General features: G+C 34.6%; 1 long non-coding RNA gene across 1 annotated transcript; it reads right to left on the bottom strand.

The window, feature by feature from the left end:
* Positions 1-1,762: 1,762 nt before the first annotated feature.
* LOC107872322 lies at positions 1,763-3,831 on the bottom strand. Its single transcript, XR_001674780.2, has 3 exons — positions 3,421-3,831; positions 3,202-3,325; positions 1,763-2,370 (listed from the first exon to the last, which is right to left on the bottom strand). It is a non-coding gene; the product is annotated as an uncharacterized LOC107872322 (long non-coding RNA).
* Between the last annotated feature and the right edge of the window lie 20,364 nt (positions 3,832-24,195).

Below are 24,195 nucleotides of genomic sequence, written 5' to 3'. Positions count from 1 at the left end.
AAAGTGAGAAGAAAGTTAATCACACTCCTGAAAGAGATGTACCACTAGCTGGTAACTTAACATATTAATATAAAATAATAAATGTTTATAATATGGTTTTCTTAGCCATATAATTTCATTTTTATATTTGATTAGATTCTAATCAAACTTTTGTCTTGTTATGCACATGGCACAAATAGCAGTTGTATGCTGGTGCAATAAAAATGTTAAGTGTGTCACCATACAAAAATATGTGATTATAAATAATTCCTTTTGGAACAAGTGAAAAAGAACTCTAAACTTTGAGATTGGAATAAACTTATTATACTGTTAGGGGTGGTTTGGTAGAGTATATTAAAATGTTAATGCATGTATTAGTTTAATATATATTAATAGTATTTTATTTTTATCATATGTATAATTAATGCAAGTATTAGTTATACATTCTATTGTGTATTACTAATACCTCCAAATCCATGGCATTAGTAATGCAATGAATCTAATGCATGCATTAACATGCTTAAAGACCCTATTATCCCCTCAAAAAAATTTTCGCATCCTTTCCAACATATATATTGAGGGTATTATGTAAAAGAATTTTTTTTTTTAGAAACTATGTAATTCATGTTTGTTTTAATACATCGAACCAAACACTGCATAAGAAAAATACAAGCATAACTAATGCAAGCATAACTGGCACAAGCATTACTAATACAATCATTATTAATACACCATATTTTACATTATTCTTATACACTCTACCAAACGACCCCTTAAAGATTCAATGTATTTCAGAATATACTATAGTTTTCAAAACAAAAAAAAATTATACCATTAGAAAATCTTATCTGATCATCTTAAATCACAAAACAAAAGAATTAAGCTATGCTCATTCAAAGAAAAATTTGATTAAATGGTAGAAAATAGCTAAGGGAATCTTATTTGGAATTCTTAAATTTTTGGGAGATTGACTAGGTCTTGATTGTTCATTTTGGATAATCATCTTTGCCAGACCACTTTTTTTTTTTTTAAATAACCATAATGTTCGAGTTAATTTTCATACACCTCGATTAAATTCACGAAATATCTACTACCCCACCAGCAATAAATATCAGACAACATCCACCAAGACTAGAACAGATGGGAAAAATCACCTTGATTCTTTATTTTGGATAATCATTCTTTGCCCGACCAATCTTTTTTTTTTTAATAATCGTGATGTTTGAATCAACTTTCATGCACCTTGATTAAATTCACGTAATACCTGCTACGCCCCACCAGCAACAAACCAGGCAATTATGTCCACCAAATGTTAGAACAAATGAAAAGAACCACCAAATATTTTTTTATTATTCTAATTCTACTTAATTGACCATTAAATCACGCCCACGAATTTAATTCTTTTTCAATCAAACCACTTATAATGACACACATGAAAAGGTAGACAAGAAAATAAGAAATGTGACAAAAATGGAATATGACGATGCACTTTTGAGGCCCCAATTGATGCAAAGACGAGTGTTTTATCCAATTTTCCAATTTGTAAAATTGATAGATTGAACATCAAGAAGTTGTAGCCTTTTAGGGTAGTTGTTGTTTAAAGAGCTTTTGCTTATCCATTGATTATGTGGTCTAAATTCAAATTAATTAAGCCACAAAGAGAATATACCATAGATACCTTTTGCAAGAGAGTTCTGGTCTTCATTATCTCTCAGTTGAGTAAAGTCTAATTAGCAAATTGACAGGACGTAATAAGGTTTTAATAAGACCAAAAACTAAGGCAGCTCAGTGCACAAAGCATCTCGCATTCATGTAGGATTCGAGAAAGGATAACTCAGTTGATGAGTCTACTTAGCGAATTGACAGGACGTAAAGATCATCACACTAATAAGATTTTAATAAGACGAAAAGCCAAGGCAGGTCGATACACAAAGCATCCTGCATTTACGTTGGGTTTGAAAAGGACAACACCTCAGAATTGATAAATAATGCTTATGCACATCAATGTCATCAATTAAAATTTAAGAAGCAATATACAGAAAACATGGATTTTAACCTTACAAAAGAATTACACCTCAACTTTCTAAAAAAAACAATATTAGAAACCAAAAATTTCCCTGCATACTTCATTAGGAAGAATGTGCCAAAACAAGTTACAAATAATTTTTATTTTTATTTTTTTGAAAAAAAGAAAAAAAAGAGAAGATGATTGCCTGTAGTTAGCTAAAAACCAAAATATATTGACATGATCAACATAAGAAACACACACTCCTACTCCTTGGTGTATTCCTTTCTTCGTAGCCCCTGGCAAATGATCTAATCGATAGATGCTCCGAAGCATATGTCATGAAGGACGCCAAAATAAGGCCGCCTACCACCATCAAACCTAACCTGCGGAGAAAGCATAAGAATGAAATGTTACTGACAGTTTTCTCATAGACGTTCACTTGCATTACATCAACTCCGCCCGCGAGATGTTGTTTGACTATGTTGAAGATTTTCTAGTGCCTAATCACAAGAAGAGGTCTCCATAAAGATAGGCGAGAAAACGAAAAAGAGGGCGGGAAATTAGACGCCAGAGGAGCCAAACAGCATCACCAAGAAATTTTACTTGAGCGATGGAACTGTAAAAGAAAACTTGCACCAGAAGGTTGAGCGTCATGGAGTGTTACCAGCTAAAGGGAGAACAAATCCAGGAAGAAGCTAAGAAATGATCAGAATATGCGATGCTACGTGGTCATAGAAGATGGCTTACGTAACACCCCAGCAATGTTGTTGAAGCCTCACTATGATGACAACAATAAACCCAATGTATCCTACAAGTGGGTCTGGGGAAAGTAGAGTAGAGTGTACGCAGTCCTTACCTACCTTTGAGAGGGTAAAGATTATGATAACGTGGAGGAATATATGAGATTTTCATCTAACAAACATGAATGCTAAAGCATCTTTTAGGCTTATCGACCTTTAAAATATGACCTATTTGAAATTCTCACCCAATGAACTTCCTACGAATCCTCTGGGCGCATATTTTCTTTCTTATAAATGATTTAGTTAAATATGTGATTAGGACTCCATTTAATAATGGCATTGCCATGAACTTATAATTTCACAGGTATGCGTAATTAAAAGATTCGAGCTTTCTAGGTGAAATCAAATCCACATGGCAAGTAGACACCAAATGAAACAAAATTGATTGAAATGCAGAAATGACGTCGAGAGTACCTCAAAAACAAAGAAGTGACTCCAAAAATGCCAGGCAATGTAGGGGCTGCAATGGCAAGAAATGCCATCCCTAACCCATAGTACTACGCTGCATTGTCACAACATGATTGCTGCCGCTGATGACCTACGTACAAAGCAACAAAAAAGCAGCAACACTAAAGAAATGCAACGACAAATGTTAGCAAAATAAAGTTCAGTGATCTGGTTAAATAAACAAACCTTTTCCAGGTTCATAATCCAAAGATGCAGGATGAGCCGGATATTGTCCAGGTTGATTTGCCGCAACCCTTCCCCACTGATAAACTAAGTGCAAATAACTTCCAAACAAGAGGAAGAAAAGTGTAAATGTTCATTCGTACATTAAAAGGAGACCAGTCCATGGCATTACTTGGAGCGGAATGATTAGAAGTGGAAGGCCAAGGGACACCAGAGCAGCGGCAAAACCGGCACATACAGATATCGCACCCAGATAAGCAGGCACCTTCAACTGCAGACCATTTGGGGACTGTTTATCATTTTAAGATTATGTGAGAAAAGCAACATAAACAAATGAAGAAGTAAATAAATATCATGGCACACAAAATATAAATTTAATCTTGAAATATCCCCCTACATCAATTCACTAAAAACTTCAACCATTTCCTTTTTAAATTGGTTATAAGTGCCACCTAATGCCAATAATGTGGGGTGATCCACTCAACTTTCCCACTCTCCGGTGCGCTAAAGTTTCCGTCATGCTCAGGATCGGGAAAAGGCCCATGTATTGTACGCAATTTTACTTTGCATTTTTACTTAAGCTGTTTTTGAAATTTAAGCCCGTGACCTCCTAATCACATAACAAAACATTTACCAGTTACACTCCATAGTTCGTTAGAGATAAATTGATATAATTATAAATGTGTAAATATTATGCATCATAATAAACTATTGAGTCCTAACGTTCGTAGGCAGGTAGTTATTAGTTACAATTATAATTAACCATTGAAAGTTTGTCTTCCAAACATGTTTGCCAGATACTTTTCGTAAGCAAACACGAGTGGTGACGGAGTCCGAATTTTCATTGAGGCGTTCAAAAATACATACACAAACTAGCCAAAGAAGGTTCAATAATACATAAAACTTAATTTTAATCATATATAAATAGTGTAATTTTCCGTTGAAAAGGGTTCAAACCCCTCATTGCATGCTAGCTCCGCCCCTGAACAAGGGAAAGAACTTCCAAACAACAATGAATTTAGAGATCGTTTGGTATGCGGGATGAGATAAGTAAGGATATCATCATCCTACGTTTTATATATAGGCTAGTAATCTGAGAAAATTGAAGGAAAGGTGTTTTTTTAAGTCTTGAATGAAGGAGTGGTGACATTGACCAACTTAAAGGGTCAAATAGCATTAGGAAACTTGATTAAGTTAATTGTGGACTTGATTAATATTTTCAAAACTTTCTAATCTTTTCAAAAATACAAATCAGCGCAACCCACACCCCTCTTTAATTCAAATCAACCACTCTCTCTCCTCTCTCTCTGTCGACAGCTTCTCTTAACTCTCCCCCAACCAACAGTTCTGCAAATTTCTCTTTTCAATCCTCGGCGACTTCGACCTCCGACGATAAATATTTGGGCTTCGAGTTCCTTTTCGACTTCAATCTTTCTCAACAGATGAGTGATATGTTTTGTATTGTCGCAACAGATTACTTAGCCGTTGCTACAGGTCATTTAAGTGTTCCAATAGATCATTCATATGTTGCAATAAATGATGTTGCAACAGATGTGTGATCTACTACACAGACCATTTATTTTTCTCAACAGATGAGTGATATATTTTGTATTATTGCAACTAATTACTCATTCATTGCAACAGGTTATTTAACTGTTCCAACAGATCACTCATATGTTGCAACAATGTGTGATCTGTTGCACAGACAATTCATCTGTCTTAAAAGATGAGTGATATATTTTATATTGTTGCAACAAATTACTTATCTGCTGCAACAGGTTGGTTATATGATGCAACAGATATACTACCTAGTGCAACAGATTAGTGATTTGTTGAAACTATTATTTTACTGTTTTACTTATTTGATTTACTATTATCCTTTTTAATGATGCATAATATAATATATTTTTTTATGTTCTTGTTAATTTTAGATAATATTGTTCCTAAAAGAACAGAAACTGAATCAAGTCCAAGTAAAGAAACAAATAAAGCAGCTAGGCTACATCCAACACTCTATAAGCCTGTTTTACAAGCGTTATCTCAATCGGCAGCAAAATATGATGAACACGGGGAGGAGGAATGTTTTAAAAGAGATGATCCAAATGCTAATAGCCTTCCACCGAAGAGTTGGTCAAAACCTTCAGCATTGATTGTTATCCTGTGAAAATACAGTGCGATGGTGCCATAGATTTAACCGGTGTTTTCGTGGTTAAGTCAACCATGAAAAAATCTTTCGACACCTTCAGAAAAATACTTTGAGAATAAAAATTGGATGCTTATTTCAGGGATAGCTACTTTGGGAAATATCTTGATTTGCCGGAGGACAACAATGCTCGTTTCCAAATAAAAATGGTATATGAACTTCTCAAGCGTAGGTTTATATATGAAAACAAAGATAAGATGGATGAGGTATAGATAAATTACTGTGGCATGCCTGTTTGTTTTGGTTAGAAGGAGTGTGCCATAGTTACTGGCTAAAATGTTATCCTCCTTCTCAAGTTATACCTATTCTAACCTAAAATAAAGCACTCCGCACATTCAAAATAGGAAAAGGCAAGTCGTGTGATCGTGATGACCTGGTGTCCATTGTTGGTCGAAACTTCAAAAATAAAATTAGCGTTGAAAGGTAAAGGACTTTGAAAGAAGTACAAGCAGTCATTGTGCTTGGTGTGGTTTGTACATAATATTCTTTGGGCAAGAGACGTTAACAACAACACAAGTGTTGGTTTAATAAAGCTCTCCGAGGATCATTGGGCGTTTAACAGCTATCCTTGGGGTTATGAAAGCTTCAAAATGTCTATCAAAGATTTGTTGACTCCATTAGCACAAAAAACAATCAATTTATATGGCTTTCCATGGGCTTCCATGGTAAATGTTTCTTTCTTTTATTATGATATCATTCATTTTTCTACTCAATAATGGTTTTGATTTATTGGCGTTATTTTATAGGCTTGGGCGTTTGAAGCCATTCCTTATTTGAGACAACAAGTGAACTACCAGGAAGAAGTTTCCTGTCCGAGAATCTTGAGATGGTTGTCGGTCAAAACTGATAAAAATATAAAAAATAAAAATTATCTCTTTAACCCCCGAAGGATGCAGTAAGTATAATTATAATTAAAATTTTATTTTAATTAATGAATTTTTTGAATGATCCAATCATCATTCTAGTATATGTAATGCCTTATGTTATATTATGCATCCATCGCTAGTTTTGATCAATCGAGAGTTGAAGATGTCATTTTTTCTTACTTTACGGTCTATGCAAACTTTATCGGACCCTAAGGTCATCGACAGAATAAAAATAGAATTTTTGTTAGGGCAACAACCATTACAAAAAAAATAATTTTGGAGGATGGGCTTGTTATTGTAAATGGTCTTAGTGGTGATGGAGTTGTTGGTCGTGCTGCTGTTGGTGCTAATGATGCTCCTCTTACAGTATTTGAAATAAAAAACCATTATGAGTATGATCATGCTGGTTATACAGATTTTGCCTCTCCCAGCGAATGTTCTGCATGCAAATGTCAAGACTGCAAGGAGAAACATGATGTAATGATTAATGCTATTAATGCATTAACAGTTTCTGTAAAGGAATTGACATCAAAGAGAGGTCTCATTCCATCAAAGAGGATTTTATTTCCATCCACTCCATTAGAGATTAAGGTTAAGAGGAGAAGGAAAGTAATTTTCAAGGCATTATCAAGAATCCAAAAAAGTGAAATTACAACTCCTCTATCCGTGTGTTGTACTGAGCAATGTACAATGTCCAAACAAGAGCAGCACAAGCTGAAAAAGGTGAATATATATGTTGTCGTTCACGCTAATGACTGCAAGAATCCTTTTTGCCTTGGTCCAGCTCTTGCCGTGTGGATTTGGCCTCTCTCCTCTAACATATTTTATTATTTCTTCTTCATCCAAGTCCAACGTAGAAACATAGAATTCAAGTGCCGCGCCACAGGATGACGCGTCAGCATTGAGTTGATCGTACTTATCCTTGAGCTTCTTGCAGAAGTTGAGGTCCATTATTCTATCGGCAGCATCATAAGCTTCCCAGTACGTTAATTGTCGTTTCCTCATGAGGCAGAGAATTTTGTCAACATGTTGTGATATAAGAAGTTAAATTTTAAATAGGTTAGTAATTATAAATATGGTCCATTTGTTGCATAGGGTTCTATGAATCAATAATCCGACACAACTTATGCAACAGATGGATAATAAGTTGCAACAGGAACCACTACCAGTTGCACCAGAATACCTAGTTGTTGCAATAGATTTCACATCTGTTGCGTATCTTCTTCTTCATGGGGTAGATTAGAAGGCTATGTTAGGAAAAGTAAACTTGTCTTGTCCTCGTACCGCATACGCATATCTGTCATAGTCTGGAAGTCTTAGGGGGAAAGGGAGGCCTGGGGTAATCTGGTACACCTGGTTTAGCATTCTTGACCTGTCACAGATCTCTCTTCTCTTTGGCGCCAAGTTCCGTGTATATGTTCACCTTTTTGAATGGCCCCTGAACTTCAACAGCTTTTGGAGAGGGAGGTTTTGCATTTATTTTTTATTTTTGATCGGAGAGTACATCGGTTATTGCTCTTTTCTTCTTCCTAACCAACATTGTAGGAGTGTATGGCTCCCTCACCTTCTTGGATGGTATAAAACCCCTCTTGAATTTGAATTTATCGATAGCTTTAGAGATAGCCTCTACTTTTTCAAAGAGTTTATCCTGACTGTCCTTGCACTCTTCGCATTCGCAACGAGAACACGAGGGTGAAGAGGGGTGAGAGGGGCCTGTGTAAAGGTGAAAAGAGGTGTTTTCAAATATATTTATTTTTTATTGAGCATCAACATGCTCATCATCATGAGTGATAGCAGCATCAGCATGCCTGCCACCAACACCAATAACTCAACCAGAAGAAGCACTCGGATCTGCCTTAATAGGTTGGTCATGAAGAGCCTCAACATTAGGCTGACCTTGCCTAACTGCTCTTCTTATGACTCTTGTTCCAGCCAATTTCTTCTTTATTAACTCCACTGTTGGGTCTACTATAGTATCAACATGACCTAGAGTAATATAAGAAGTCATCACCGACTCCTTCTCAGTAGGCACGATCCATGGATGTACAACCTATAAAAAAAAGACAGGTACATTTAAATCATATAATATAATAATTTTCACAGTTGGGTTACATTTTAACAGAGTCAACTTCTGCAGCAGATTAACAATATGTTCCATCAGATTACCCATCCATTGCATAGTTTGCAGTAGATGGTTAAAATCCATCTGAGTTAGGTTCAGAGAACCAGAGCAACACATGGATAATCTGATGGAAAATATCAATTATCTGTCACAACAGATTATCCATCTGTTGTACTAGTTGTACAAGATGGGTAATCTGTTAGGTTACATGTTATGCAAAAGATGATCTGTATGTCGCAATAGATTAACAATATGTTACATCAGATTTCACATTTGTTGCTAATGTGCATTAGATGGTTAATCTGTTAGGAGTCGGGTTCAGAGAACCAAAGCAACAGATGGATAATTTGATACAAGATATCAATCATCTATCATAATAAATTATCCATCTGTTGTACCGGTTGGCACAAAATGGGTAATCTCTCGCAACAGTTGTCCCATCTGGTGCATCAGATATAATATCTAGTCAATATCTTTCATTGAGTAAAATTATTTTTCTTGAAGAAAATGTATTGCATCATCTGGAGGGTTAAAGAGACCAGCCTCCTTAATTTTGGTGTTGCTCTTTGCAGCCAACCACCTAAATATCCTTGAATGAGAAACCTCATCCGGATAGTCCATTACCTCCGTTCGGGGGGGAGGGATGACTTCAAATGTCCAGGCCTAAAAAAAGTAAACAGTAGCAAGCAAAAAAAAGTCATAATAATTATATTTAATATAAATTAATGGATGAGTAAAAATAGTGATTAATTTTACCATGAAAGATCAAGGAAAGCCATATAATGTGGTCGTCCCTGTGGATAGCTTTGTCAGTAAATATTGGACAGTCAAGTAGAAGTTGACATATTCCTAGGGATAATTGTTGAATTTATCAAAATCTTCAGCACGCTCTAATAAATCATCTTCTACAACCTTGGTGACGTCTCCTACCAACATAACCAAATAGGCAAACCAAACTAAGCACAATTTCTCCCTATACTACTTTGGTATGATTTTATTCATGAGATCTGTCAACAAATCCGGTGCTTTGAAGTCACGTCGAGCAATGTCAAACAACCCATCTATTTTTTCCTTGCATTTTCTTGCCTTGGATCTTTTGCAGGGTGTTCCCTTGGTGATAGGTGGTTCTTTTAGACAATGACATCTCAAGTCCGTCATTATGGCAAACTCTTGCAAGCCAAAACAAACCAGCATTCCACAATAGTTGATCCAGATTTCATCCATCTCTTTGCCCCCCTCCTCCGAATCTTTATCATCCCCCACGTACTTGATCCTGTGCTTGAGAAGACCATATACCATCTTCATAGAAAAATAGGCAGGGGCGTCCTCAGCCAACTTAAGAAAGCGTCCAAAGCAGCTCTTCTTAAAAAGTCCATATATGTTTTCATCCTTCATAATTTTCCTAAAATAAATAAATTTACTCCCCATCTAACATTTAAGTACAATTTCACCATTTAGTTCTTTTTCAGCTTTTGGATCATTTATCAGCATCGCAACTTAAAACTTGTCAATACTAAAAGTTCTAATAGGATCATGCTGGGGTGTCGATATTAATTCATGCCCTATTGGTGATCCATTATCATTATGTTGATGATCATCCTCTTTCTCTTTCTCACTCTCTAATTCCTTCTCTTTCTCACTTTTATTTTATTCATCACCATCTACAGACCCTTCTCCACCCCTCTCAATGTTGTTTTCATATCTCTCCTCAGCTTTACTTTGTTCAGGAAGTTTCTCTGAATCCCTCTGTACTGTAGCCTTTTTTGGGTGGTCAGACGTTGATCCACTTTCACTTTCTTTTCTTTTGGGAGACATATTTTACCTACAAACAACAGAAAAATAAAAATTACATTACAATTGATGTATGCATAAATTTTAAAAAATATATTACAAACACCATCAATACCGACACCACCGAAAGCCACCACAAACACCAAAAACACCACCAACCAATGCCACCACAAACACCAACAACCAATGCCACCAACACCACCAGTGCCACCACGACGACTACCACCACCACCAACACCACAAACACCATCCAAAAATACCACGATAGTCAACGGGATAATGCAATAGAAACTAAGGTTTTCTCGAGTTTTTCCTACGATTTTACCATCAAAACTAAAAAATGTAAGACTAGTCTCAAAGATAATACAACTAAAATTTTTAGTTTTCATCATTAACTTAAAAGTGCTTATTTTTTAGAAAAAAAATAACAAATATAGAACTCTTCCCGAACTCTGTTACCTACGAAAATAGAGAAAATAACTAATACAAGCAAGAATAAAGTCAAAAATAACACCTATGTGGTCGAAAATGAGAAGAAAATTGATCTGTTATGAAAGGTTAAGCAATTTGTTGAGTAGTTGTTGTCTGTACTGTATTGTTGAGTGAGAAAGAGAAATGAGTGAGAACTCGAGATTTGAAATGATGAAATGTTTTGTATGGGTTGATTTGTATTTTGAAAAAGAATGAAAAGTTTTGAAAATGTTAATTTGGTCCAAATTGATCTTAATTATTTTTTAAAATTATAAAAGATATGCGTAATTTCTAACCCTCTCGTCATTCAATTGCCAAAAGACTCAATTGAAGTTGTAGTTGACCCTATGAACTCACCCCTGGTCCTATATTAATCAATTTAGGTATTAGTCTAACATATGAACTCAATTGAAATTGTATAAAAATAAATGTTCAACTTGTTGCATCAGATTACGCATCTGTTGTAAATTATCAATCAGATTAGGTCATTGCTGTAATAGATTACACATCTGTTATAAATTATCAAACAGATTAAGTTATCTATTGCGACAGATTATCCATCTGTTGTAAATTATCAAATAGGTGTTGCCATCTGTTGTAGTTGACCCTATGAGAACTCACCCCCAGCTAGATTAATCAATTAAGGTATTAGTCTAGCATATGAGGTATTAAGAATTGGTTTAGCTCAAAGTGATTGATCAACGACTCTAGTCGAGAGGAATGCAATACTGTCTCATCATGCAATTGTCAAAAGACTCAATTAAGGTTGTAGCTGACCCTATGAGAACTCACCCTAGTCCTATATTAATCAATTAAGGTATTAGTCTAATATATGAGGTATTAAGAATCGGTTAATCTCAGAGTGATCGATCGACAACTCTGGTCGGGAGGAACACAATACCATCTCATCATGCAATTGCCAAAAGCCTCAATTAAAGTTGTAGTTGACCCTATGAGAGCTCACCCCAGTTCTAGATTGATCAATTAAGGTATTAGTCTAACATATGAAATCAATTAAAATTGTATAAAAATAAATGTTCAACCTGTTGCAACAGATGTCTTTTCTGTTGGATAAAATCAAATAGATTAAATCATCTGTCGCAACATATTACACATCTGTTGTAAATTATCAAACAGGTACTGCCATCTGTTGCGACAGATGATCGAGTTTTGGAAATTTCCAAAAATAAATTGTCATCTATTGTACTTAGATGTTTTAAGATCCTTTTTAAAGCAATTTAGGTATTTCTTGTCCGAGATAAAAAAGTTAAAATACTAAGGCGGTAAAAAATACTACTACTTGGGTTCAACTCAAAAATCTCCTGAGTGAGTAGTCTTATCTGTTCTTTCCAATGTCATCGTCTCCTTGTGCCCCTCAAAAGTTATTAATGAATATTTAAAACCCATATCTAGATACTCGTGCTTCTTCTTGAAATTATACTAAACATGAGGATATTTTAGTTAATTTATTTTTATTTTATTTTTTATTTTAACCTAATCAATTTAATTAGAAAATTTAATATTTTAAAAATAAGATAATATATTAGTTTAAAATCTAGCATTTTTGAAGCTCAATGATTAATGATAAAAATTAAATGATTAGGCACATAATATATTTCATGTGGCGCAGTTAGAATTTTGAGATCATGAATTTGAACAAAGGAACTTTTAAGTTTTTTTTTTCTTTAAATCAATAAATTTGAAAACTGAGTAAGAAGTGCTATAAATAATAATTATTAATTACTTAAAATATTTAAAAGGCATATTAAAAATTTTGGTCAAAGGAAAGCTTGATAAACTTTCAAAACTTCAACTGTGTGTCACATAAATAGGGATGGGGACAGTACTCTCTCCTTCAGCCATAAAATAACTCAACTCATCTATCACTCTTCTTTATTCTCAATTCTCTTTCTTTCCTTTTTTTTTTCCTCTCTTCTCTCTCTTCTTTTGGATGAGGATCCTTTCGGATCTCAACCAATCAATATCTTTTCTCGATTGAACTGCATGTTCTGATCCCTTTAATTTTTTTACATTGCAGGTACGGTTCACTATTGCTCTTTTCATCTCGTCTTCTTCTTTGTATGTTATTTAAATTAGATATTTACTTTTGTTGCTATTAATGATTTACCCATTACCAGTTTCCTATTTATTTAGAAAATTGAAGGAAAGGTGATTTTTAAGTCTTGAATGAATGAACCATTATTTTTATTAAAATATGAAAAAAAAAAAGTCATCTGTTGGGAGAACTTAAAAAGTCTTGTTGTCAGTATAGTTTATTTTATGTCTTTTGTTTGTTACTTTGGCTTGGTTTTGTTGTTGTTGGGGGTGGTGCTCGTGTTGTAATATGTGATGATTGTGTTGTTGATGGTGTTGGATCATATGATTTTGTTTCTTTGTTGTTGATATTATTGGTGGTGGTGTTGCAACAGTTTCCTCAACTGTTGCAAATGATGAATCGGCTGTTGGAACAGACGGAGCAACTGTTTGAAGAAATCAAACCAGTAGCAAGGCTGGTTTGATTTATTCCAATATATGACCCATCTGTTGCAACATGTCATCCATCTGTTGTAACAGATGCATCATCGGTTGAACAGATGGGTAATCTATTACATCATATTGGCCATCTATTGATTCACTCAATTTTGTGTTACCCTTTTGTACAGATGGAGCAACTGTTTGAAGAAAGCTAACCAGTAGAAAATATGGTTTGATTTATTCCAATAGATGACCCATCTGTTGCAATATGTCATCCATCTATTACAACAAATGCCTCATCAGTTGAATAGATGGGTAATCTGTTGCATCATATTGGTCATCTGTTGATTCACTCAATTTTGCGTTACCCTTTTGTAATGATCTTTTTGTTCTTCTTTTGTTTGACATCAAATGTATTTCTCTTGTTTGCAGATAAAAAGAAGTGAAACTGGATCCACTTTTGCTCGACCAACATTAAAGGCTAGAGTAAAGACGGGTTTGGAGGAATAAGCTGCTTGCAGATGGAACCACTTCATATGTGGTAGGTATGTATTACTGATCAACCTATCATAAAAATACACATCCAGAACAATAATTTTGTGAATGTTTGTTCTTTACCTATTAGGTGTTAATCCTTCAAACAAGATATAGCATTTTACAGTTAAGATTTTTAGGTTCGAACTGGTAAGGCTAAGGGACCAAGTAGGTGGTGTCGATACCCCGTTACAATTTAATGACGGTTCATGCTCATGTTTTTGTGTTAAGTTTGGGTAAGGATTAAAGTTTTTGGCGGCAGTGCAAATATCCAATAGTGATTGGACCAATTTTAATGGCTCAATGGACTACTTGAAAGGCCTCAAAAGCCTCGCACTGCAGAAAATAACGATGGAACCAATAGAAATTCTCCTGGTCCAAATTTATATAGATGGATTGCTAGAGGAGACTTTTATAAGTAGAAGGTGCTTCAGAGAATACTTGTGCGGGAAAGGGGAGGTTAAGAAGGCCATATATCATCTCAGGCCTCGTTAAGAGAAAGCACGGGGTAGGAAGGAAAGTGTAGCAAAATTGACTGATGAAATTGACATGAAAAATGAAAAAATTAGATGAGCTGCAAATGTGAAAGTGTATCCAAAAATGAAAATTCATCAATCGTTGAAGAAAAAGAAGAACGGTCAAGAGGACTTGAGCTGGTCACTTTACTAGAGACTACAACTAGCGAGCGTGGCCTCAATGAAGACCCACAAAATATAGGACCAGAACTCTAAGAAAGCAATTTCATGAGCACCGAAGGTGGTAATATTGTTTGTCAGAATTGAAACCTAAACCAACTACTCCTGAATTAAAAATACAGGATCAAGCCAAGGTGACAATTTCTCAAGTTAAACTTGCATCCCATGCCTCCTGTTTATGGCTCTGGTCAGTTCAAAGGCAGTGGAAACAACAAGGAATGGGATTTCGGCCCAACTTTAGACCTTTTTGTTTCTACTTCCATTGACCTGATCATAGCCATAAACAGGAGGCCTAGGATGCAAGTTTAACTTGACAAATTGCCACCTTGGCTTTCCTTATTTTTAATTCAGGAGTTGTAGGTTAAGGTTTCAATTCTGACCGATAATCTTACCACCTTCTGTGCTTGCGAAGCTTCTTCCTTAGAGTTCTGGTCCTGCACTTTCTGAGAGTCTTCATTCAGACCACGCTCGCTAGTTCCATTCTCGAGCAAAGTATCCAGCTTCAGTCCTGTTGACCATTTTTCTTTTCTTTTCAACAAGTGATGGATTTTTATATTTGGATAGACATCCACATTTGAAGCGCATCCAGTTTTTTTATTTTTCATGCCAATTTCATTGGCCAATTTCGCTACACTTTCCTCCCATCCTGTTTTTCCTTTTAAACAAGGTTTGAGATGATATATGACATTCTCCATCTCCCCCTTCCAGCACAGGTAATCTCCAAAGCACCTTTTGTTGTATAAAAGTTTCCTCCAGCAATCCATCCATATAAATTTATACCAGGGGAATTTCTATTATTTCCATCGTTGATTGCTGCAGTGCGAGGCTTCGGAATCCTTTTTAGAAGTCCATTGAGCCATTAAAATCGGTCCAATCACTATTGAATATTTACACTGCCGCAAAAACTTAAACCATTCCCCAAACTTGACACAAAAACATGAGCATAAATCGTCATTAAATTGTAATGGGGTATCGACACCACCTACTTGGTCCCTCGGCCTTACCAGTTCGAACCTAGCAAACTAAACTGTACAATACAGGATCTTGTTTGAAGAATCAGTGTCTAATCGGTAAAAAAACTATATTCACAAAATCATTGCACTTTATGTGTGTTTGTCACGGTAGCCTAATCAATAATATACATAAATCCCACGCATGAAAATAGATTCATTGCACTCACCTTATTCTTCCTACCCCATCATGATATGTCAGACAGTGTTGTTTATTCATCTGCACGCATGTGATGACTATTAAAAAGAGGTGAAGAGTCGAGACTTTTTATCTAACACATTCAAAATAACTGATGAACCGAATTCTCCATCTGTTGCAACTGATGAACCATCTTTTAGAAGAAATCAAAACATCTCCTCCAACAGATGGTCCATCTATCGTAACAGATAATCTATATGTTGCAACAGATGGTAAATTTGTTTTGAAAGAGTTCAGATCATCTGTTGCAATAGATGAATGATCTGTTGCAACGGCTCAATAATACCATCTTTTATCAAGAAACTATTTTGAAAAGGTGAGAAGTATTATTAATTAATGTAAAAAAAAAATTATGACTTTTCACAGAAAATAAAATGCCACCAGTTTGAATGCAATTAATACAATGGAGCTGAACAGACGTGTCTATTGTCCTTATACATCCAGATTCAATCCTCTATAAATAGGCCCCTCCTTAATCTTCATTCTGCTAAACTTTATTTATTTCTTGCATTTTTTCTTTTCATGTCATATCTTCAACCACTTCTCTTCAAAGAGCATATTCCTTTCTTGTTGAGGTAAGTTTTTCTTCGATGTAAATCTACCAGTTTGTAGTATACGTTGTATTACACTTGGACTTTTTTCTTTACATTTGTCAATTCATGCATGTTCTAGATATGGCAGATCATATTATATATATATAGGTAGGTTAATGACCTACAGAAGGAGTTGGTCACCGCGAGAGAGACGATGTTCAAGATGCTGCTGCGAGTTGATTGGTCGGCTTTCATTAATAATGATGATAATAATAATTAGAATATTTTTTTTCTTTTAGCGTATATATTTTAATTTTTCTATATCAAGTCTATATCTAATGTATTTTATTTTTCGTTTAATGAAAAATTTATTTTTAGTCGACTTTAGATTTTTAATTCTTATTCAATTTTCACTCTGTCTATTTCTTCTTCTAAACATACATGTTAACATGTCGACGGTTAGAGGTAAGGAGCAATTTTTAATCTAGTAGCAATAACAATTTTGGCTTTTCAGTTCTTTCAACAGATGAACCATGTGTTAGAATAGATTGGTCATCGGTTAGGTTTCTGTCAATAGATAATCCATATGTTGCGATAGATTTGTCATCTGTTGGAGGAAAATATTCCAGTTTGATGGAATTGTGTTGTGTTCTTCCAGCTATTGTCCCTCTGTTTCCACAGATGGGTAATCTGTTGAAAATACTTGTGGTCTGTTGCATTATTTAGTTTATGTTTTGCCTCTTTTTATAGATGCACAAGTTATTAAAAAAGATATTTTATATATAATAAATGATATCATTACATTCACAACAATAATTTAAATATATAAAAGTCCACCACAAACAACAACACAAGTTTCTACAATTACAACGATCATGGTGGATTACGATCCGAGCATGTAGTTCTTTTATGGTCAGCACGCTTACATACAGGGCACTTTTTTCTTCTTGATGAAAATGATTCTCCAACTCCATGCCTCCTCTAATATGGCTATTTTTCTGGTTTGATAGTTCTTGGGTCAATATATGAAGGAGGTATTAATCTCCCCATAAGCTCTGCAGGAACAACCCAAGATTCTTTGGGAGGCACAGGAGTAATATGCCAACTATATACCATTTCATAGTTTTCCAATGAATAATATTGAGAGGAGTGCTCGTAAACTTCAGCTCCATATTTATGACTGCATTGAGCTCGAAGCACCGCCATAGCATGTGGATAGGATATTTTATCTAAGTCAAAAACTCTGCACATACAAGATCTTATTTGAAGATCAACCGTGGCAACATCACCCTAACCGGTGATACTGAATTTGTAATATATAATGTTATGAGATAATAACCTATTCCCCAAACTGACGTTCACTGATATTATTTTTTTGATTTCGAGAAAAAATTGGGTTCTTTTTTTGGGCACTTGAACTGCACACATATTTTGTTAAAAAATTCTCCATGCTTCTTGCTTATTTTTTCATATATAGCCTTGATGGAAAATTCTCTTTCATCACCAAACAATGAATTAACTGATTCAGCTATGTTTAATGTCATAATATTGTACCTATACAAAAGAATCACTTAATACGACATCATACTAAACTTGTAACTCAAACAAGACATTAAATTCATAACAATATACCTATCTGTCGGACAAAATGCTCGGCTCCATCTCTAGAAACTAGCACGCACGAGAAATTCTACTGCCTTGGGATTCACATCCGTTATTTGATAGAAATGGTCTAAAATTTCTCTCTACTATATGCTTTAGCTGCTCTATAAAAAAGGGTCACAATCCTTTCGTTGTGATAGTTGGTCCGAATGTTCTCTCCAAGATGCTTGATGCAACAACCAAAGTAAGATGAAGTGAAGAAAAGTGAGCCCATCTTTAGAATACTTAGATGCCTATCTGATACAAAACACAAATCTTCGATATCTTTGACACAACTTTTCAGTTGTCCAAAAAAATCCATAAGAAGCATCGCATTCCTTGTCCACTACACAAAAAGCGACAGGAAATATGTGATTCTCCGCATCCCGTAACACTGCCGCTAGCAGAACTCCATTATACCTGCTCCTCAAAAAGGTATAGTCGATGGCTATGCCTTTTATCAAATATCGAAAACCTTGAATCCAAGCACCATAGGATACAAAAAAGTACTTGAACCTTCCATTTCCATCAAGATAAAATGCGGTCTTACTTCTGGGATTTGTGGGCTGAATCATGTAATGGTAGGCATCTAGAACTACATACCCATGCTCGAGTGTCCCCCTAACCAGGTCCTTGGCAATACCCATGGTCGTATATATCTTTCAATGACTGACCAGGACACCCAATTCCATAAGGAGTTAATTGGCCATAACCCTTGTTGAAGGGCCTTTACCATCGGGGAAACTACTCCTGAAATATTCACTGAGGACCTTTGTCGTGGGTGAGGATTTTGGCCCGAGATATGCTCTAAACCACATATGTGAATTTTATGTTTATGAATGATGAATATGTTGGAACTTGCGTACTACACTGCTCTCAACCACCACTTGCAGTTCGAATTAGCACATTTGAAGCAAAAGACACTGCTCAAATTAATCACCTTCTTTATTATGAAATATTTTTTCAAGCAAGAAATAAACAAAGTGTTACATAGTTCATTCTTGTAATTGAATGACATTCCAATAAAAAAGTCGGTCACGTCGTCTTGAAGATTTCCAGACTGTGTTGATTGAGAAGAACTGTACATCATATTGGTCGCATCAACGGGCGTAGGTGTTTGATCATCATCTAAAATATTCATGTCTAGATCATCTAACCTATCATCAAAGATGTCTTCTTGTTCTTCTTATTCTATGTTCTGGTTCTCATTCTCTCTCGTCTTTTCAACCACGTATATGCTTAACACTGGCCTGGATCACTAAGATAAGCACACAACCAAACCTGATAGATTATCTTGAAAGGCAGTACCCTCTGTTTTTAAAGAAGTTATGGGTGTAGCTGATGACGAGTTCTTTTGGTTGACAATTTAGTCCACAATAGCTGATGATTAAATTCATAAAATCATCATACGAAACATCACTTTAGACTATCATAGTTATCGTCTCTAGCATTTCACTCTCCTTCCAATGTCATACATATTAATTACTCTTCTCGATCCATTAACCATGACAATCCACCCTTATTGTTATTGATCCCTCTATTAGTGGTACCTAAATAAATTCATTTGTTAGAAAAAGTTGCTGGTGATTTCATAGTGCCGTAAATGAATCCCAACAGATATGTAATCTGTTGTAAGTGGTAAGTGATCAGTCGCACAGATTACTTACCTGTTGGGATTCATGTTACGCTTCTGAAACTGATTTCAACAGATGAGTCATCTATTGTAACAGGTGAATCATATGTTTCAACAGAATATATATCTATTGCAACAGATGAAGCGTCTGTTGGGATACATGTTACAATACTAAATTACCTTTGAAGCTGATTCCAACAGATGAGTGACATGTTGCAACAGATAATTAACCTGTTGCGACAGATGACTTACCTGGAGCAACAGACTATGATCTGTTGGAATCGAGGCCAGTTTCTATCACAATAAGTTACTAATATGTTGCAACAGATCTTTACCATTTATTGGAATCGAGTTCAGTTTCTGTTGCAACAGGTTAGTAATCTGTTGCGACAGATATTTACCCTATTACAACAGACAAAAATTCTGTTGGAATCGAGTTCAGGTTCTGTTACAACAAATTACTAATATGTTGAAATAGATATTTATCACGTTGCACTAGATAACTAATATGTTGCATCAGAAGGGTCATATGTTGCACCTGATGACCCATTTGTTCGATTCATGTTACGACCTATAAAACCAGAAATATGAATCTAACATATCAGTCTTTCATTAAAATAGATGTATCATCTGTTGCAACAGATGATTTATTTGTTTAAATAGATGGCACTTATGTTGGATTCAAGATCGGGTTCTATCCATTGTTGAAAAAATAGCACAATAGCAGTTACCCAGATGACAAATTCAACTAAAAATCATAATTTGACTTACCAAGGTCTCCTATGAAGCAATGCCAAAGTGGAAAGTATGTTTGAAATAACATTTGACCTAAGAAATTTGTCAAATAGCAACAATAGCGGTAACAACAGCAACAACAAATGGTCAACAAGAAGAAGACGAAGATGATAATGAAGTAGAAGATGATGATAATGAAGCGGAAGATGATGAATAAAGCAGTAACAACAATGAACAACAAGAATTGCAAAGAGAGAGAAAACAATAATGGATGAGAATAGAGAGAAAAGTGCCTTTTTCCCCTCCGTTTCCATTATATTAGGTAAACATTTGAATTAAAGTGTAAATTTAAAAACTTGTGGGTTATTTTCAAACTTCCTCAACTTTATTAATCCATAATAAAGTAATTGTCACCTCCATTAAATAATTAAGACTTGTGTCACCTACACCTCATTTTAAAACTCTTATGCCACCTACAGTCCAAAGCCCCTAGTAATCTTACTTTTTATACTTGTAATTGTGGGATAGAATAATCTCTGAATTAGCTAATAACTCAAATCAAACATAGAATAAAGTCAATTTCAAATTTTATCTCAACATTATTATTTTTATATCACGTATCAAATAATCTCTCGAGTATAATTTACAAGTTTCAATGACTCAATAGCTTTTGCATATAGCTTGTCTACACGTAATGAGAGGATGGATCGATACACAAATAGTAACTTAGATAACTTTATGAGATTCATAAACTTGAAATTTTGAATTCGACTGGACTTCTAAATATACAACATACATCATCAAACAACTGTCTCTTGACCCACTCCTTAGCAATCAAACCCCATATTATACTACTACTATATATACAACTCATTTTATAGGCTTTATTTCCTTTAAATTACTTAATAAAAATCAGTATCGCTGTGGAATATTTGTGGACATCCATTTTGTTGTGGAATATTTGTGGACATTCATTTAATATGACTAAGTGAAAATTAATCCCTACCATTTTATGTATTTTAATGATATTCTTGGGTTATAAATAACCTTTGCTTGAATGAAGTTTGAGCATAGAGAAGAAAATATTAATACAAAGTTTCCTCTAGTTTTCATTCCTTTCTTTTATATAATTTCATAACATGTTATCAGTAAGAAGCTCCCTAATAAGGTACGTATTATGTGACTATTTGTTTTCATACTCCACACACACACACACAAATATAAAATGTTAAAGGAAATAATTTTTTGATAATAATTTATTAACAATATATGATTCTATTTAGATTTATTTGAGATGGTTATCTTATTTTGAAAATATCATTATATCTAATTTTATAATCTTCTTATGATAGTTTCACTATGTCAAATTTATCAAAACTTGAGTTTGTGGCACTTGACATTACCGGAATGAATTATTTATCATGGGTCCTTGATGCTGAAATTCACCTTGACGCTAGAGGTCTTGGGGATACTATTAAACAAGAAAATAACTCAACAAGTCAAGATAAAGCAAAAGCTATGATTTTTCTTCGTCATCACACGAAGGATTAAAAACTAAATATTTAACTGTGAAAGATCCACTTGAATTATGAACCAACTTGAAGGATCGATATCACCACCTAAAATTGACGGTATTACCAAAAGCAAAATGTGACTGGATATACCTTCGGCTTCAAGATTTTAAAACTGTAGTTGAGTATAATTCTGTTATTCATAAAGTAAGTTCAATATTAAGATTATATGGAGAAACCATCACTGATGAGGACTTACTAGAGAAAACTTTTTTGAATTTTCATGATTCTAATGTATTGCTAAAGCAGCAATATCGTAAAAAGGGATTTAAAAAATAGTCTGAATTGATTACATACCTACTTGTGGCAGAGCAGAATAATAATTTGTTAATGAAAAATTATGAAGCTTGTTCTACTGGATCTGCTCCATTCCCTGAAGCGAATGTTGTAGCAGCACATGATCAGCCTGAAATAAGGCAAAATTATTATCGCGGTCATGGTTGAGGCCATAGCCGTGGACGTGGGCGAGGACGTGGCAAAGGAAGAAATAATTATCGTCATAATGGTGAAAATAAATAAGAGAATAATAAAGATTCTCAAAATAATCCTTCAAAGGGTAAAGTTAATATTTGTCACCGATGTGGCATGAAAGGTCATTGGGCACGTACTTGTCGTATGCTTGATCATTTTGTCAAACTTTATCAAGCTTCTCTTAAAAAAAAAGAAAATGATGTGGAAGTACACTTGAACTTCGAGGTGATGATGATGAAGCAGGTCCATCAAATACATATGATGATGTTGAGAAAAATCTTGCTTACAATAATGATGACTTTAAGGGCCTCTCAGATATTACCCATTTGAAGGCTGAAGATTTCTATGAGAACATTGATTGAAGAACTGATCACCTTAGTTGAGAATAAATTATAAAGAAAATTATTATTTTCTTTTGTTTGCAATTATGTTTTCTGTTTTATTAAAGTACCGTGTGTTTCTGATTTCTACATTTCTTATGTTAGTTTTTTAAAAATTCTTATAATATGCTTTTTTTTATTTGAAGAATATGAAAATTTCCCAATCATCAATTGGATCCAAAATAAGTTACGATGATATATGTCTTATAGATATCGCTACCACACATACTATTCTAAAAGATAAGAAATATTTCTCTTATTTGGTGATGAATGAAGCCAATGTTAATACTATATGTGGTAGTGCAAGATTAATTGAAGGCTCTGGAAAAGCTAACTTACTACTTCCCGGAGGAACAAATTTGATGATTGATGAAGCATTATATTGTAGTAAGTCTCAAATAAACTTATTAAGTTTCAAAGACATTCGGCAAAATGGTTATCATATTGAGACTACCAATGATGGAAAAATTGAATATCTTTATATTACTACAACAAAATCGGGTAATAAATATATACTTGAAAAATTGCCTGCTCGTTCTTCCAGCTTATACTGTACAAGTATTAGCATTGTTGAAACACATGCCATAATGAATCAGAAGTTTACTGATTCAAATAATTTTATTATCTGGCATGACCGGTTGGGTCATCCCGATTCTAATATGATGTGCAAAATAATTGAGAATTCATATGGACACTCATTGAAGAACCAGAAGATTCTTCAATTTAAAGAATTCTCTTGTGCTGCATGTTCTCAAGGCAAATTAATTACTAGGCCATCAATAATGAAAGTGGGAATTGAATCCCCAGAATTTCTGGAACGTATACAGGGTGATATATATGGGCCCATTCACCCACCATGTGGACCATTTAAGTATTATATGGTTTTAATAGATGCACCTACAAGATGGTCACATGTGTGTTTATTATCAACTCGTAATTTGGCATTTGCGAGATTACTTGCTCAAATAATAAAATTAAGAGCACAGTTTTCAGATTATACAATAAAGACAATTCGTCATGATAATACGGGTGAATTTACATCCCAGGCTTTTAATAATTATTGTGTGTTAACTGAAAAAATAATTGAACATCCGATTGCACACGTTCATACTCAAAATGGTCTAGCAGAATCATTGATTAAACGCCTCAAATTAATCGCTAGACCAACGCTTATGAGAACAAAACTTCTCATTTCAATATGGGATCATGCTATTTTGCATGCAGCAGCTCTTGTGCGGATAAGGCCCACAAGTTATCATAAAGTCTCCCCATTATAATTGACTCTTGGTCAAGAGCCAAATATTTCCCATCTAAGAATTTTTGGATGTGCGGTATATGTTCCAATTGCTCCACCACAATGCATAAAAAATGGGTCCTCAAAGAAGGTTGGGAATATATGTTGGGTATGAATCTCCTTCTATTATAAAATATTTGGAACCTATGATTGG

Source organism: Capsicum annuum, chromosome 5, assembly GCF_002878395.1.
Source record: "Capsicum annuum cultivar UCD-10X-F1 chromosome 5, UCD10Xv1.1, whole genome shotgun sequence".
Lineage (NCBI taxonomy): Eukaryota > Viridiplantae > Streptophyta > Magnoliopsida > Solanales > Solanaceae > Capsicum > Capsicum annuum.
The sequence above is the reverse complement of the archived record's forward strand: the minus strand, read 5'-3'. Positions and strand labels throughout refer to the sequence as shown.